Here is a 16927-nt window from a genome sequence, read left to right on the forward strand (position 1 = left end):
ATCTTGTAAAATCTTATATTTCTGTCTTCAAATATCAGCAGGAATTAAATTCTACAGGCAAGCTCTGACCCTGTCATTTTATTTAAGATACAATATGCTAACAGACATTCTGACCAAACAAATGTGTGATGCACAATTACACCATTTAACCAACTAACACACATCTTTGGACTGTGGGAGGAACCCACAGCACCTGCAGGATATCCATGCAATCAGAGGCATTGTACAAACTTCTTACAGACAGTGGAGGGTAATGAACCTGAATTGCTGAAATTATAAAGAGTTACACTAACCACTTTCAAATGTCTGTAACAGAAACTAGTCCACTGGTTTGCACAGCGTTACCTGGACCACAGACAAATGGCAGAGAGCATGTCCTGGGTGATTGGGTCCTTCATTTATGGATGTTGTCTTCTTGAGGCATTACTTTTGGAAGTGCCCTGGATGCTGGGGAGGCCAGTGCCCATGATGGATCTGGCCGAGTTCACAGCTTTCTGCAGCTTTTTCCGATCCTGTGCAGTTACTCCTCCATACCAGACGGTGATGCAACCATTCAGAATTCTCTGCAGGGTACACGGGCAGAAATTTGCTCAAATCAAATACTGCTGCTCCAGTTCCAGCTGGCTGGATATTCTTGTTTGACTGAAACAGTCAGGGCTTGGATTGAAGCGGTGATTTTTTTTCCATGCAATCCCACAGCATGCTTTATTAGGACAATTCAGTTCAGGAGAAGGCTTGAATTAAGCAACGTGAAGATGACATTGGTAGTCACCGGTAGATAAAAGGGTTCCTTGCATGCCGGGTTAGGTATAGTCTGCTTGCTGACAGGATTCACAATCACAGAGATATGTCTTACAAAACAACTTGCATGTACTTAGTAAGGGAGTGGATTACTCTGCTCTTCGATACAAGACCACATAACATAGGAGCAGAATTAGGCCATTCAGCCCATCAGATCTGTTCCACCAATCCATAATTGCCAATTTACGATCCCTCTCAAACCCATTCTCCTACCTTCAACACCCAGACTAATCAAGAAACTATCACCCTCCACACTTTTAATATACATAATGACATGGCCCCCACAGCATCTGTGGCAATGAATTCCACAGATTCACCACACTCTGGCAAAAGAAATCACTCTTCATGTCCGTTCTATTCTGAGGCTGTGCCCTCTGGTCCTAGACTCCCCCACCATAGAAAGTATCCCTTTACATCCATTGTATCTACTGTGGGCCCTTCAATATTCAATAGGTATCATACAGGGGGCATTGGGAACAGACCCAAGCGCAAGACACAGACACTGAAGTACTGGGAACTGGACTGGACTAGAGTTAGGGACAGGACTGGACACAGACTAGGAGCTGGGACAGGAAAAGAAACAGACTTAGACTAGGAAAGCGGGACCAGGACAAGGAACTGGGAACTAGGAGCCTGGGCTTGGACTCCGAGCCAGAGACTGGGCAAGGACCCAGAACCTGGGTCTTGACTTGGGCTCAGACCCCAGAACCAGGCGAGGACATGACATGGCTACAGGGCAGGATAAGGCACTCCTTCTTGGAACACAGGGCCAGGCCCCTTTCTAGGATGCAGGACCAATATGACTGCCAAGGTAAACCATCAAGTAAACTGTCAGGGATTCAGATAGAGAGAGGGAAGGGAACAGACCTGCCTCAGCGTAACAGCAAAGACAGCCTAACTTACCCAACAGAGGCAAGGACAGGAAGGGACAGACCCAACTGCAGAGTAACAGCAAGGACAGCCTGACTTACCCCATAGACACAAGGACAGGGAGGGAGCTCAATCCAGGGTGGCCAGCAACCTTGGCCGGCTACAGAAACAGCTGAATCCATATCTAGCTCAGAGTGGCAGATAGCCACTCAGCTGGCCCCAGAAACAACCAAATCCATACCCCAATGACTGCTCCGACTAGAGAAAACAAGGGTCCATGAAGCTGTGGTCCTCCAAGCAGGCCTAGAGATGACAAAGGGCTGCTCAAACCTTCCACCAACAGGGTAGTGACAAGACAAACCAGCCCAGCCCAGGGCCGCTTATATTCCCAGCCCCAAGACGAGCATCAGGTGCCTGTGATTAAGCCCAGCTGAGGCAAGGGACAGCCAGCAGACCTGGAGTCCGGAGTACACGGACCGGACTGTGAACCGGAATACAGATTTCATGCACCGGATCATGACAATAGGTTTCGATACGTGGTAGAAATATTGTTCAAAGTAAATTTATTATCTAAGTACATATACGTTGCGTATGCCACACTGAGACTGGGTTTCTTGCAGGCAATCACAGGAATAAACAGAATTTGCACAGCACTGTACATAAACAATGACTGAAACTGTGTACAAAATACAAACTGCGCAAATAAAAAAATACAGAAAACAAGAGTTGTAAAGAGTCCTTGAAAATGAGTCTGTAGGTCACGGAATCAGTTCGGAGTTGTAGCTCGGAGGTGAAGGGTAATAAGTGTTCCTGAAACTGGTGGTGTGGGACCCAGGGCTCCTGAACCTCCTGCTCTGTTGAGGGTGGGATGAAGTTTGACTTGTCTAGGAGCTGAGGGCACATCCTCAGAATAGAAGGATGACCCTTTAGAACAGAGATGAGGAGGAATTTCTTTAGCAATAGGATAGTGAGTCTGTGGCATTCATTACCATAAACAGCTGTGGAGACCAAGTCATTGAGTATTATTCAAAACAGAGGTTGATAGGTTCTTGATAGCAAGGGTGTCAAGGTTAATGGGGAGAAGACAGAAGAATGGGGTCGAGAAGGGAAATATATCAGCCATGATCAAATTACTTGATGGACCAAATAATCTAATTCTAGTTTTATGTCTTTTGGTCTTAATTTCCAGTTTGCCTTTTTGATACAAAAACATTTTTTATAAAATGCAGCTGTGGGCTTCCTTTTCTTTTGAAAATCTGAGGTGTATCAGAAACTCTTGTCTCGCCACTTAAATCTTTTAATACACCAACGATTTGGAAAGTTTTGTGTCAAATGTAACTTTATTGTGTCTTATTCCTTTTCAATCAACTTTGAAAGTATTGTCAGACTTCTATAGATGCAGAGAGGAAAGTATCTAACTGATTGGAACACAGCCTGGTATGGAAACAGGAACATAAGTCTGAACAAAATGGAGGCCAATTCATTGTAGGTAAAATACTCCCCAACACTGAGCGCTGTTGCAAGAAAGCAGCATCGTCATCAAGGACCTCAACCATCCAGACCATGCTCTCCTCTCACTCCCATCATCGGGCAGGAGGTACAGGAGCCTTAAGTCCCATAGCTCTAGGTTCAGGAACAGTTATTACCCTTCAACCATCAGGCTCCTGAGCTGGTGTGCTAACCTTCACTTACACAACTCTGAACTGATGCCACAACTTGTGAACTCACTTTCAAGGACCCTGCACTCATGTTCTCAGTATAACTTATTCACACAATTTGTATTCCTTTGCACATTGGTTATTTGTCAGGATTTGTTTATGTATAGTTTTTTCATAAATTCTATTTTTTTTATTTTTCTGTAAATGCCTGCAAGAAAATGGATCTCAGGCTATGGTAACATAGAAGTATTTTAGTAATAAATTCCACTTTGTCTGTTTACTATTTCTAAGCTTATGTTGAGAGATCTGTGAAAATGTTTGGTGGCATAATGGTTTTCTGGTCACCTCATTACAGGAAGGGGAGAAGAGGTTCACACAGATGCTGCCTGCATTAGGGGGCATGAGTTATAAGGAGAGATTGGACAAACTTGGAGTGTTCAACTTAGAGTGTTGGAGGCTGAGGGGAGATCAGATAGAGGGTTTCAAAATCAATAAAGGCACTAATATGACTTCAGGCATGCTAGGAGCCACACTTACGTCCCCATCTACAAACTTTGTACATCAATGGAGCTGTAGTGGTGCATGTATGAAGCTTCAAATTCCTTGGTGTCCACATTTCCAAGGATCTCACCTGGTCCCTGAGCTCCTCCATCCTGATCAAAAAGGCACAACAGTGCCTTTATTTCCTGCGGAGCATCAAGAAAGCTCACCTCTGTCCCAGGGTACTGACGGACTTTTACCGCTGAACCATTGAGAGCATACTCACCAACTGTATCTCAGTGTGGTAATGCAATTGTCCCGTATCGGACTGCAAAGCACTCCAGCGGGTGGTGAAAACTGCCCAGCGGATTATCGGCACCCAATTGCCCACTATTGAGAACATCTACCATAAATGCTGCCTGGGTAGGGCGAAAAGCATCATCAGGGATGCATCTCACCCTAACCATGGAGTTTTTACTCTCCTCCCATCCGGTAGGCGCTACAGGAGCCTCCGCTCCCACACCAGCAGGCACAGGAAGAGCTTCTTCCCTGAGGCTGTGACCCTGCTGAACCTCAGCGCTAAGCAGTATTGCACCCATATTGGACTGCCTCAGTACTTTTATATTTATGTGCTGTAGTGCTTGCTTTCTGATGCACCATCAATAACTCTCGGGGACAGGAGGCGAACGATAGGCTTTTATTAGCAGCAAAACGGAGCACAGCATCTCGGAGACTGAGGGGAGAGCAGTGCCTCCAATCACCTTTATACAGGGGTCTGTGGGAGGAGCCACAGGAGCAGTCAGCGGGGGTGTGTGTCCAGACAGGTATACATAGTTTACCACATTCACCCCTTCTTTGTTTTAAAAGACAGTCCCCATGGGGTGAAGTTTCTTACAAGTATATTTACAGGTTAAGTCTATCAGGCGGTCGAGTCTGTCGCTGCGATCTACGTAGCACCGGTGCTGATTGCACCAGTGCCGGTGGTGATTGCACCGGTGACGGTGGTTGTGCTGGCTCCGGCCTGACTTGAGGTGCCAGCCCGTTAGGCATCAGTAACCCCTCATGCGTGTGCATGGCACCCGGTATGGGAGTGTCGTGAGGAGTCTGTGTAGGACTTGGCATGCGCGGTGTCTCGTGGGTATATACATTGGTGGGTACGGGGTTCATAGTCACCGTGGAGTGTTCAGGGTAGTGGTCTGGGGCTCCTGCGGGCCCCAGGTCGCGGACAGAGACCATGTCCTCCCGCCCATCAGTTAAAACCACATAGGCATACTACCTCATGCGAACCCTCTCAACCATTGGGGAGTATTTATTGCTCCTCGCATGTTTCCGGAACAGCACTGGCCCTGGGGACGTCAGCCAAGCCGGTAGGGTGGTCCCAGTGGCAGACTTCCTGGGAAAAGAAAAGAGTCGCTCATGAGGGGTGGCATTGGTGGACGTGCATAACCGGGAGCGAATGGAGTGGAGTGCCTCGGGGAGGACCTCCTGCCAGCGAGAGACCGGCAACCCCTTTGACTTAAGGGCTAAAAGTATGGCCTTCCACACTGTGGCATTCTCCTTCTCCACCTGTCTATTTCCCCAGGGATTATAGCTCGTGGTCCTACTAGTAGCAATACCCCTAGCCAGCAGGTACTGGCGCAGCTCGTCACTCATAAAGGGGACCCTCTATCACTGTGGATATAGCAGGGATATCCAAACAGAGTGAAGAGCTGGCGCAGGGCTTTTATGACGGACGTGACAGTGGTATCGGGGCAGGGGATGGCAAAGTGGAACCGCGAGTACTCGTCGATTATGTTGAGAAAGTAGACATTGCGGTCGGTGGAGGGAAGGGGCCCTTAAAGTTCACACTCAGTCGCTCAAAGGGGCGGGTGGCCTTGATAAGTTGCACCTTGTCAGGATGGTAGAAGTGCGGTTTGCACTCAGCGCAGATTTGGCAGTCCCTGGTCATCGTCCTGATGTCCTCCAGGGAGTACGGCAGGTTCCGGGCTTTCATGAAATGGTAAAGTCGGGTGACCTCCGGGTGGCAAAGATTTGCATGGAGGGCGTGTAGCTGGTCGAACTGCATGCTGGCACACGCTCCCCGGGATAGGGCATCAGGGGGCTCATTGTCATAGCTGTAGGTGGAGAGTTCGATTCTCCACCTCGAAATTTTATCATTTTTGATTTAGCCCCACTGTTGGTTGCTGAACATGAACGCGACTGAGCGCTGGTCGGTCAGCAAGGTGAACCTTTTGCCGGCGAGATAGTGCCTCCAGTGCCTAATAGCTTCCACTATGGCCTGGGCTTCTTTCTCCACCGCGGAGTGCCGAATTTCAGGGCCCTGAAGGGTACGAGAGAAGAATGCTACTGGCCTTCCTGCCTGTTTGAGGGTAGCAGCCCGCGCGAAGTCGGAGGCGTCACTCTCTACTTGGAAGGGAATGGTCTCGTCCACCGCATGCATCGTTGCTTTGGCAATGTCCCCTTTAATGCGGCTGAAGGCCGCGCGGGCCTCGGCAGAGAGGGGAAATGTGGTGGACTTGACCAGGGGGCGGGCCTTGTCTGCGTAGTGAGGGAACCATTGGGCGTAATAGGAAAAGAAGCCCAGGCACCGTTTGAGGGCTCTGAGGGTGGTGGGAAGAGGGAGTTCCAACAGGGGGCGCATACGGTCGGGGTCAGGGCCAATGACCCCGTTCTCCACGACATACCCAAGGATAGCAAGTCGGGTGGTTCCGAACACACACTTGTCCCTGTTATAGGGAAGGTTCAGAGCTTCTGCAAACTTGGAAAAATCGTTGGAGGTTGGCGTTGTGATCCGGCCAGTCGTGACCACAGATGGTGATGTTATCCAGATAGGGAAATGTGGCCTTCAGTTGGCACTGGTCCACCATCCGGTCCATTTCCCTCTGGAAGACAGAGACACCATTCGTGACACCGAAGGGGATGCGCAGGAGGTGATAGAGCCTGCCGCCTGCCTCAAAGGCGGTGTAGGGTGGTCCTCCGGGTGGATGGGGAGCTGTTGGTAAGCGGATTTCAGGTCTATGGTCGAGTACACCTTGTACTGAGCTATCTGGTTGACCATATCCGCGATGCGGGGTAGGGGGTACGCGTCAAGCTGTGTGAACCTATTGATGGTCTGGCTATAGTCCACAACCATCCTATTTTTCTGCCCAGTCCGAACAACGACCACCTGGGCCCTCCAAGGGCTTGTGCTTGGCTCAATAATCCCCTCCCTGAGCAGCCGCTGCACCTCTGACTGAATGAAGGCCCTGTCCCCCGCACTGTACCTCCTGCTTTTAGTCGCCACAGGTTTACGGTCGGGGTCAGGTTGGCGAACAGCGGTGGGGGAGGGATCTTGAGGGTGGAGAGGCTGCAAGTGGTGTCAGTAGTGTGGCTGTTGGCATGGTGTTGGGTGGAATGTGCGGGTCGGTGTGTGTGTGGTCAGTAGCGGGGTATGTGACGAAATCCCACAGAACTGAGGATTCCTGACAGTGATTGGTGGGAGGGGCCCATCATACTCCATAGTCACACTTTTTAGGTGGCTCTGGAAGTCCAGCCCCAATAGCACAGGGGCACACAGTTGAGGCATGACCAGTAACGCAAAGTCCCAATATTCTGTGCCCTGCACCACCAGTGTCACTACACAACCCTCCTGGATGTCTGTGGAATGCGATCCAGAAGCCATGGTGACCTTCTGGCTTACCAGCGGTGTCACGAGTCCGCAGTGTTGCACAGCGTCCGGGTGAATAAAACTCTCAGTGCTGCCCATGTCAAACAGGCATCTAGTCCTGTGCCCCTCCACCAGGATGTCCATCATTGACCTTGCAAGCTGGTGTGGGGCACTTTGGTCGAGGGTTATGGAGGTCAGAGTTGAACTGCCGTCTTGGTTTCCGGTAAGCACCCGTAGGTTAGAGACGGGGCGAATTGGCGCCGACAAAGATGGCCGCCCCCATGTCTCACACGAGGCGGGCAGGCAAGATGGCGGCAACCAAGATGGCAACCCCCATGCCTCGCACACGGCGCTGCTCGACCCCGCTTGTGGTTTGGACTTACATGCCTTGGCAAAGTGACCCTTCTTTCCGCAGCTGGAGCAGGTAGCTTCTCGGGCCGGGCAGCGTTTTTGGGGGTGCTTTTCGAGTCTGCAGAAGTAACACTGCGCATGGTCGATTCGCCGGCGGGGTGCGGGGACCTCACGGACTCGCGACTGATCTCCCGATCTCCAGAGACAGCTTATCCATTGATTTCCATTATTAACCAACGGACTCTCACCACTACCTGGACTACACCTCGTCCCACCCTGCTACTCATAAAAACGCCATTCACTTTTCTCAGTTCCTCCGTCTCCGCCGCATCTGCTCTCAGGACGAGGCTTTTCATTCTAGAACGAAGGAGGTGTCCTCCTTTTTCAAAGAAAGGGGCTTCCCTTCCTCCATCATCAACGCTGTCCTCAACCACATCTCTTCCATTTGACGCACGTCTGCTCTTACCCCATCCTCCTGCCACCCCACCAGGGATAAGGTTCCTAATGTCATCAACTACCACCCCACCAGCCTCCACGTCCAGCAGATCCGCCACCTCCAACTGGATCCCACCTCACTTTCTGATCCCTACGTGACACCCTCGTCCATTCGTCCCTCCCCACTGATCTCGACATAGATTGGGAGACCGCTTCTCCGTGCATCTATGCTCCAACCGCCCAAACAAGTGGGATTTCCCAGTGGCCACCCATTCCCATTCCGACATGTCCATCCATGGCCTCCTCCACTGTCTGGATAAGGTTGGAGGAGCAACACTTTATATTCCGTTTGGGTAGCCTCCAACCTGATGGCACGAACATTGATTTCTCAAACTTCCAGTAATGCCTCCCCTCCACCCCCTTCAACACTTCCCATCCCCTTGTTCCTCTCTGTTATCTCTTTACTTGCCCATCGCCTCTCTCTGGTGTCACACACCCATCTTCTTTCTTCCATGGCCTTCTGTCTCTTTCACCACTTCCCAGCTCTTTGCTTCATCCCCCCCTCCAAGTTTCACCTATTACCTGGCGTTTCTCTCTCCCCTCCCCCCACCTTTCAAATCTACTCCTCAGATTCCACTCCCCCCCCAACACCCCCAGTCCCACTGAAGGGTCTCAGCCTGAAACGTTGACTGTACTTTTATCTATAGATGCTGCCTGACCTGCTGAGTTCCTCCAGCATTTTGAGTGTGTTGCCAATGATAACGTTGGAGGACGATGCGCAATGGTGTGGGGGATTTCTAGCGGGCACATCCCCGATTACTCCGCCAGCTGTGTTAACCAGGCTTTGCTGGTTCATTGATGATTACTTTGAACCAGTGTCAAGTACTCAGTTTATTAACTCCACGTACCTGGGCCAACCGAAATTACGAATGAGACGGTAACGTCCCTTTTACACGGAGAAGGACACTGAGGTGCAAGAAGTGTTAATACTTGTGAACCAAAATGGATCTTATCCTATAAAGGATCACAGAATATTAGAATCATAAAGCACTACAGCACAGAAAAAGGCCATTCAGCTCTGTGTCAATTCATTGGTCTGCCTAAATCCATTGACCTGTGCCGGAACCAGAGCCCTCCACGCCCCTCGCATCCATGTACAGTACCTATCCAAACTTCTCGTCAATGTTGAAATCAATCCTACTTCCACTGGCAGCTCATCCCACACTCTCACTGCCCTCTGAGAGAAGTTCCCCTCAGGTTCCCCTTAAACACTTCACCTTTCACCCTTAACCTATGACCCCTAGTTCAAGTCTCACCCAATAGCAGTGGAAAAAGCCTGTTTGCATTTACCCTATCTATTATAATTTATAATATTATAATTATCTATCATAATTTAAAGTCCTAAGCATATTCTGTAACGTACACTTTTTGCCAATTACTACCATCAGGGAGAATAGGGTTGAGATGGAAGATAAATCAGCCATGATTGAATGGCAGAGCAGACTCGATGGGCCGAATGGCCGGATTCAGCTCCTATGGAGATCAGATGAGGTCCGTCCAGTCAGTCACATGCTATGATTGAAGAATATTGTGGTGCATAAAAAAAGCCAGTAAACTAGTAATTTCCGTGAGTAGGTGCCTGGATCTTGGCCAAGAATCTCCACTTTAGTGCTCTTGGCAGCCTCTCAGTTTTGCTGAAGAGAATTTTCTGCACCCACACCCTGCAATTCTATAACTTCCAATTTGGTGGTCAGTAAATGGCAGGTTGGCATTGCAAAGTGGCCTTTTATGTGACATGATGCAGACAATCCTAAACCTGACACTTAAGCTCCAGTTTACATTATCCTGATGAAGGACCTCGGCCCAAAGCATCCACCGTTTATTCCTCTCCCTGGATGCTGCCTGAGTTACTCCAGTATTTTGTGTGTTGCTGTGTTACCCCTTCCCCTTCCCTTTCTCCCGTGGTCCACTCTCCTCTCCTATTAGACCCCATCTTCTTCAGCCTTTTTACCTTTTCCACCTATCACCTCCCTGCTTCTTACTTCATCACTGCTCCCCTCCCCTCACCTGGTTTCACCTATCACCTGGCAGCTTGAACTCCATCCCCTGCCCCACCTTCCTTTCCAGTCCTGATGAAGGGTCTCAGCCCGAAGCATCAAATGTTTACTCATTTCCTTTGACGCTGCCTGACCTGCATCTTGTGTGTGTTGCTCTGGATTTCCAGCATCTGCAGAAACCCTTGTTTATGTTGTTGATGTTACAGACAGGATAGCAGTTAATTCTGTGGATCAGATTTGAACTAGTTTTTCAGTAGATTGGATTGCCTTAAACAGTTGAACTTGATTTTCCAGAGAAGATATCCATTTTATCAGGTGAACGTAAGCAGGTCTAAACTAAAAGCAGGTCAGAGTCCTCACTGAGACAGGCCAAAGGTCTTCTCAACTTTCCACCTTGGCAGAACAGACTTGATGGGCTGAATAGCCTTATTCTGCTCATATATCTTAAGGACTTAAAAACACATCCTCTGGTGTTAGATAATTCTGCCCAGGGGAAAAATTCCAACCGTCTGCTGTATCAATCTCTCAGAGTCATAGAGAAGTACAACACAGATACAGGCCCATCTAGTCCATGCTGAAACCATTTAAACTGGCTACTCCCATCGACCTGCACCAGGACTGTAACCCTCTGTATCCCTACTATCCAAGTACCTATCCAAACTTCTCTTAAACGTTGAAATCAAACTCGCATGGACCACTTGTACTGGCAGCTCATTCCACACTCTTCCCCTCATGTTCCCCTTAAAATTTCTCAGTGGGAAAGGCCTGCTTGCATTTACCCTCTCTACACCCCTAATAATTTTGTATACCTCTATCAAATCTCCTCAATTCTTCTACATTCTAAAGAATACAGTCCAAAACTATTCCTGATAACTCCTCCAAGGTCCTCCAGACCCGATAACATCTTTGTAAATTTCCTCTGTACCCTCAACCTTGTTTACATCTCTCCTGTAGATAGGTGACCAAAACTGCACAGAATACTCCAAACTAGGCCTCACCAATGTCTTATACAACTTCAACATAATATCCCATCTTCTGACTCTCCTCAGTGCCCGACTGTTCACTGTGTAAAACCTACCCTGGTTGGTCCTACCAAAGGGCAAAACCTCGCACCTGTCTGTATTAAATTCCATCTGCCATTTGTCAGCCCATTTTTCCAGCTGATGCAGATCCCTCCACAAGCCATGATAGCCTTCCTCACTGTCCACTACACCCCCAATCTTGGTGTCATCCACAAATTTAACCACATTATCACCCCGATCATTGAGATAGATGACAAACATCAAAGGACCCAACACCTATCTTTGTGACACACCACCAGTCCCAGGCCTCCAGTCAGAGAGGAAACTTTCTACTACCACTCTCTAACTTCTCCCACAAAGCCAATATCCAATCCAATTTACTACCTCATCCTGAATGCCAGGTGACTGAACCTTCTTGACCAACCTCCTATGCTGAACCTAGTCAAATGCCTTACTAAAGTCCATGTTGACAGCATCCACTGCCTTGCCTTAATCGACTTTCATGGTAACTTCCTCAAAAAATGATAAGATTGGTTAGATGTGACAAAGCCATTCTGACTATCCTTAAATCAGTCCATGTTTATCCAAATACTTGTTTATCTGGTCCCTTAGAATACCTTCCAATAACTTTCTCACTTCTCATGCCAAACTCATTGGCCTATAATTTCCTGGCTTTTGTTTAGACAGTGGAACAACATTGGCTATCCTCTAATCATTTGGTTAAGGATATTTTAAGTATCTCTGCACTTTCTGCACTTGCCTTCTGTAAGGTCCAAGGGAATACCTTGTTAGGCCCTGGGGATTTATCCACCCTGATTTGCCTCGGGGTAGCAAACACCTCCTCCTCTGTAATCTGTAGAGGGTCCATGAAGTCGATGCTACTTTGCCTCTCTTCTATAGACTCTGTGTCCATCATCTGAGTAAATACAAATGCAAAGAATCCATATAAGATCTCCCCCATCTGTTTTGGCTCCACGCATGGATTACCATTCTAATCTTCCAGAGGACCAATTTTGTCCCTAGCAATCCTTTTGCTCTTAACATACCTGTAGAATCCGTTAGGATTTTACCTTGTCTGCTAGAGCAACTTCATGCCTTCTTTTAGCCTTCCTGATTTCTTTCTCAAGTATTCCCTTGTTTTTCCTTGTACTCCATAAGCACCACACTTGTTCCTACTTTCCTATGCCTCCTATGCATCTCCTTTTTTCTTAACCAGGACCTCACTATCTCTGTAAAACTGACATTCCCTACACCTGTTATCTTTAGTACAGTTTTGCCAGAGAACAGCCAGTCTCAATCCACACTTACCAGATCATTTCTGATACCATCAAAATTGGCCTTTCTCCAATTTAGAATCTCAACCCGCAGACTAGACCCATCTCTTTGCATATTTACCTTGAAGCTAATGGCATTCTGGTCACTGGATGCAAAGTGTTCCCCTACACAAACTTCCATCACCTGCCCTGTCACATTCCCTAGTAACGGATCCAGTATTCCGTGCTCTCTTGTTGGGCTTCTACAGGCTGATGAAGGAAACTTTCCTGAACACATTTGACAAACTCTATCCCATCTAGTCCTTTTACAGTCAATATGTGGAAGGTTAAAATCACCTACTATAACAAAGTTACATTTCTTGCAGGATTCTGCAACCTCTTTAAAAATTTGTTGCTCTAAATCCTTCGGGATGTTGGGTGGTCTATAATATAGCCCCACTAATGTGGTCATACCTTTTTTATTTCTTAGTTCCACTCATAACGCCTCACCAGACAAGTTCCCCAGTCTGTCCTGACAGAGCAAAGCTGTGAAATTTTCTCTGACTGGTAACACCACCCCTCCCGCTCTGTCATGTCTGAAACAACAGAGCCCCAGAACTTTGAGCTGTCTGTCTTGTTCCTCCTGCAGCCAAGTCTCACTAATGGCTATAACTTCATAATTCCAGGTGCTGATCCGCCTTTCCTACGATACTTCTTGCATTGGAATATATGCAGCTCAGGAGACTAGTCGCACCACGCTCAACTTTATGATTCCTGAGTTTGCCTGGGGTCTTTCCAACATCTGTCTCCACAACCTCTCCTCTAATTGTTCTGGCACTCTGGTTCCCGTTCCCTGCAACCCTAGTTTAAAGCCTACCATGTAGCATTTGCAAGCCTTCCGACTGGGATATAAGTCCCCTTCCCCTTCTGGTTCCCCTGGAAGAGAGCCCTCCGTCCTACTCCAACTAATTAGCCACGTGTTAAACTATATCATTTTCCTGCTTCTGGCCTCACTAGCATGTGGCACAGGGTGCAATCCTGAGATCACAACTTTGGAGGTCCTGCCCTTTAACTTAGCACCTAACTCCCAATGCAAACCTTGTCAGTCTTCATACCCATGTCATTGATACCCACATGGACCACAACCTCTGGCTGTTTACCCTTCCACTTAAGAATACTGAGGACTCGATTTGAGATGTCCCAGGCCCTGAAACCTGGGAGGCAACATACCATCCAGGAATCTTGTTCTCACCCACTGAACCTCACATCCACTACCCTAACTAATGAATCCCCTGTCACCACTGCATGCCTCTTCTTACCCCCTTGCCTTCAGATTCCATGCCAGAGACCCAACCACTGTGACTTCCCTCTGTTAGGTCAACACCCCCCCCCCCCCCAACAGTATCCAAACTGATATACCTGTTGTCGAGGGGGATGGCCACAGGGTTACTGTACACTGGCTCCTCAACCCCTTTCCCCTTCCTGGCACCCAGTTTCCTGCATCCTGCACCTTCAGTGTAACTACCTCTCTATATGTCCTTATCAGTAATAGGATGAATGAAGTTATCCCCTCTGGTTCAGGAATCTGATGGTTGAGGGGTAATAACTGTTCCTGAACCTGGTGGTGTGGGAACCAGGGCTCCTGCACCTTCTTCCTGATGGGAAGAGAGCATGACCTCTGTTCCCTTCTCCCTCATGTTTGTCCATTTTCCCTTAAACATACATTCACCATTTCAATCTCTTGTTCCATATCCTTTCCTGTTTCTTTCTCTGTCAATCGAACTAGTAACACTTCTCTATATTTTCAATGAGCCAGACTTATTTTTAAATTCACTTCTGGTTTTCTATAAACACTGCGATGAGTGAGATGTGTTGAAATAATTAAAGCTTCTGTGCAATGACAAAGTGCTTGGAACGAAGGAGCAGGTAACGCAGTATGTTTCTGGTACGGAAACACCAATGCTAAGAACGGAAGAGCCTACAAAATGTAGTGGAAATGGTCTCATTCATCACAGGAAAAGCTTTCCCTACTATTGAGCACATCTACATGGAGCACTGTCAGAAGAAAGCAGCATCCATCATCAAGTACCTCCACAATTCAGGCCATGCCCTCTTCTCACTGTTGCCATTGGGAAGGAGGTACAGGAGCCTCAAGTCCCATACACCAGGTTCAGAATCAGTTATTACCCCTCAACCATGGCTTCTAAACCAGTGTGGATAACTTCACTCACCTCAACACTGAACTGACTCCACAACCTATAGACTCACTTTCAACGTCTCTACAACTCATGTTCTCAGTGGGTATTATTTATTTAATTATCTATCTATCTAATTGTATCTATTTATTTATTATTATTGTCATTACTTGTTTCTTTTTGTATTTGCACAATTTGTCAGTCTTTGCATGCAGTCTTTCGATTGTACTTCTTTGTTCTACTGTGAATGCCTGCAAGATAATGACTCTCAGGGTTGTATATAGTGGCACATATGTCCTCTGATAATAAATTTGCTTTGGAGTTTGAACTTCTTGTTAAAGAAAGTTTGGACAAACCCAGGCTGTTCTCCTTAGACTGTGAAAGGCTGAGGTGAGACCTGGTTGAGATTTTGAAAATCATGACATAGGTATGATAGACAGTTGGAAACTTTTCCCCAGGGCAGATATATCAAACATGCTTTCAAGGTTGGGGTGCGGCGGGAGTGTAAATGTGACATGAGGAACTTTTCTTTTAACACAGAGAGTGGTAGGTGCCAGGATTGGCTTACCTGGTGTAGTCATGTAAACAGCCAGTTTGGCGCAGTTTTAGTGGATTTTAGAATAGACATTTTGTATGAATAGTCAAAGTCGAGTTAATTAGTTCACTTATTTAGAGGTATTTAGAGAACCCTAACCTTTCAGTCTGCGCCACCCAACCATCCCTCAAACTAACCTTAGTCTAATCACAGGACAATCTATAACGACCAGTTAGCTTACTAACCGGTTGATCTTTGGAATGTGGGAGGAAAGCGGAGCAAGCGGAGGAGACCTTTGAGGTCACAGGTAGAACATACAAATCCACACACACAGTAGTGGAATCCCAAGCCATTTTAGTGTCACACTAACCAGTAACACTGTGTTCTTGTCAAATTTCTTGTAAGTTTTCTCTGCACACTGTAGGAGTGAAGGAAAGTGTCTGATTTTGGAGAATGAGGATAATACTGGATAGATTACATTATGCACATATTTTACTTCTGTACATAAGGTGATGGTAATGGCCTGTTGAGGAGAATATGCAATGATTTATGTATTTAAAATAGTTCTGAAAACATTGAAATTTTTAAGCAAGTTATCCCATTCAGAATGAAGGTCCAAAAATCTGTAGACCCAACACCACCAAGTCTGAAGTGCAAAAAGCTCAAAGTGAATTTAATATCAAAGCTCGTGTGTTGCAAGAGGATGCTCCACCAAACCAGACAGAGGATGCTCTCTATGATGAATTTCACTTGTATGTTCGAGAGAAGATAGAATTTTACCATCTGCTGCAAGAAGTACATCCTCTGCTGACTGGTCCTGAACACAAGACTCACATGGACCAGTGAATGGGAACAGGAGAAGTTTACTCTAAAAAACGACAGGAATTCCCCAAACCCCCAGAAGCTGTTTTGGACGGTGCTCCTCTGAACTTCCACTCTCATTTTCTGCAGTAGTGATGTGATGAGGGATGACTTACTGTGTTAAAGACCTCCTTCGTGTTAATGCCACTCAGCAATAACACTAGTTCAGGAAAATTGCATTGGGCCAGCCAAACATAACAGATCATAGCAAAGCAATATTGCGATGGTTAAAATGTTACTGTAGGGTGACACGGTAGCGTAAAATTGGTGATGTGATCAGGCATGATTGTATTCAATGAGCATAAGACCATAAGAGAGGGACAGAATTAGGCATTCAGCACATCAAGTCTGCTATGCCAGTCCATAATGCTGATTTACTACCCCTCTCAACCCCATTCTTCTGCCCTTCTGCCTGTAACAATTCACATGCTGACTAATAGAGAGTCTATCAACCTCTCCTTTAAGTATATCTACTTAATTCATGCTGACGCTACTGTATTTCTATGTTATATTGACTATCTTGTTGTACATAATATTTATTATAAATTACTATAATTGCACATTGCACTTTTGATCAGAGACATTACGTAAAGACTTTTACTCCTCATGTATTTGAAGGATTTAAGTAATAAAGTCAATTCAATTCAATATCCTATGACTCACAGCCATCCATGCCAATGAGTTCCAAAGATTCACCACCCTCAGGCAAAAAACTTCCTCCTCATCTCTGTTCTAAAGAGATGTCCTTATATTCTGAGGCTGT

General features: G+C 46.9%; 1 long non-coding RNA gene across 1 annotated transcript in view; it reads right to left on the reverse strand.

Annotated features, from left to right (window-relative positions):
• Nucleotides 1-254: 254 nt before the first annotated feature.
• The window catches only part of LOC132378239 (uncharacterized), a 32997-nt gene continuing 16324 nt past the window's right edge, over nucleotides 255-16927 (reverse strand). The window contains exons 2-3 of the long non-coding RNA XR_009506934.1: nucleotides 5086-5202; nucleotides 255-563 (exon numbers count right to left, since the gene is read on the reverse strand). This is a non-coding gene — a long non-coding RNA (uncharacterized LOC132378239). The remainder of the gene's footprint in view (nucleotides 564-5085; nucleotides 5203-16927) is intronic.

The sequence above is a fragment of the Hypanus sabinus genome, chromosome 20 (assembly GCF_030144855.1).
Source record: "Hypanus sabinus isolate sHypSab1 chromosome 20, sHypSab1.hap1, whole genome shotgun sequence".
Classification (NCBI taxonomy): Eukaryota; Metazoa; Chordata; class Chondrichthyes; order Myliobatiformes; family Dasyatidae; genus Hypanus; species Hypanus sabinus.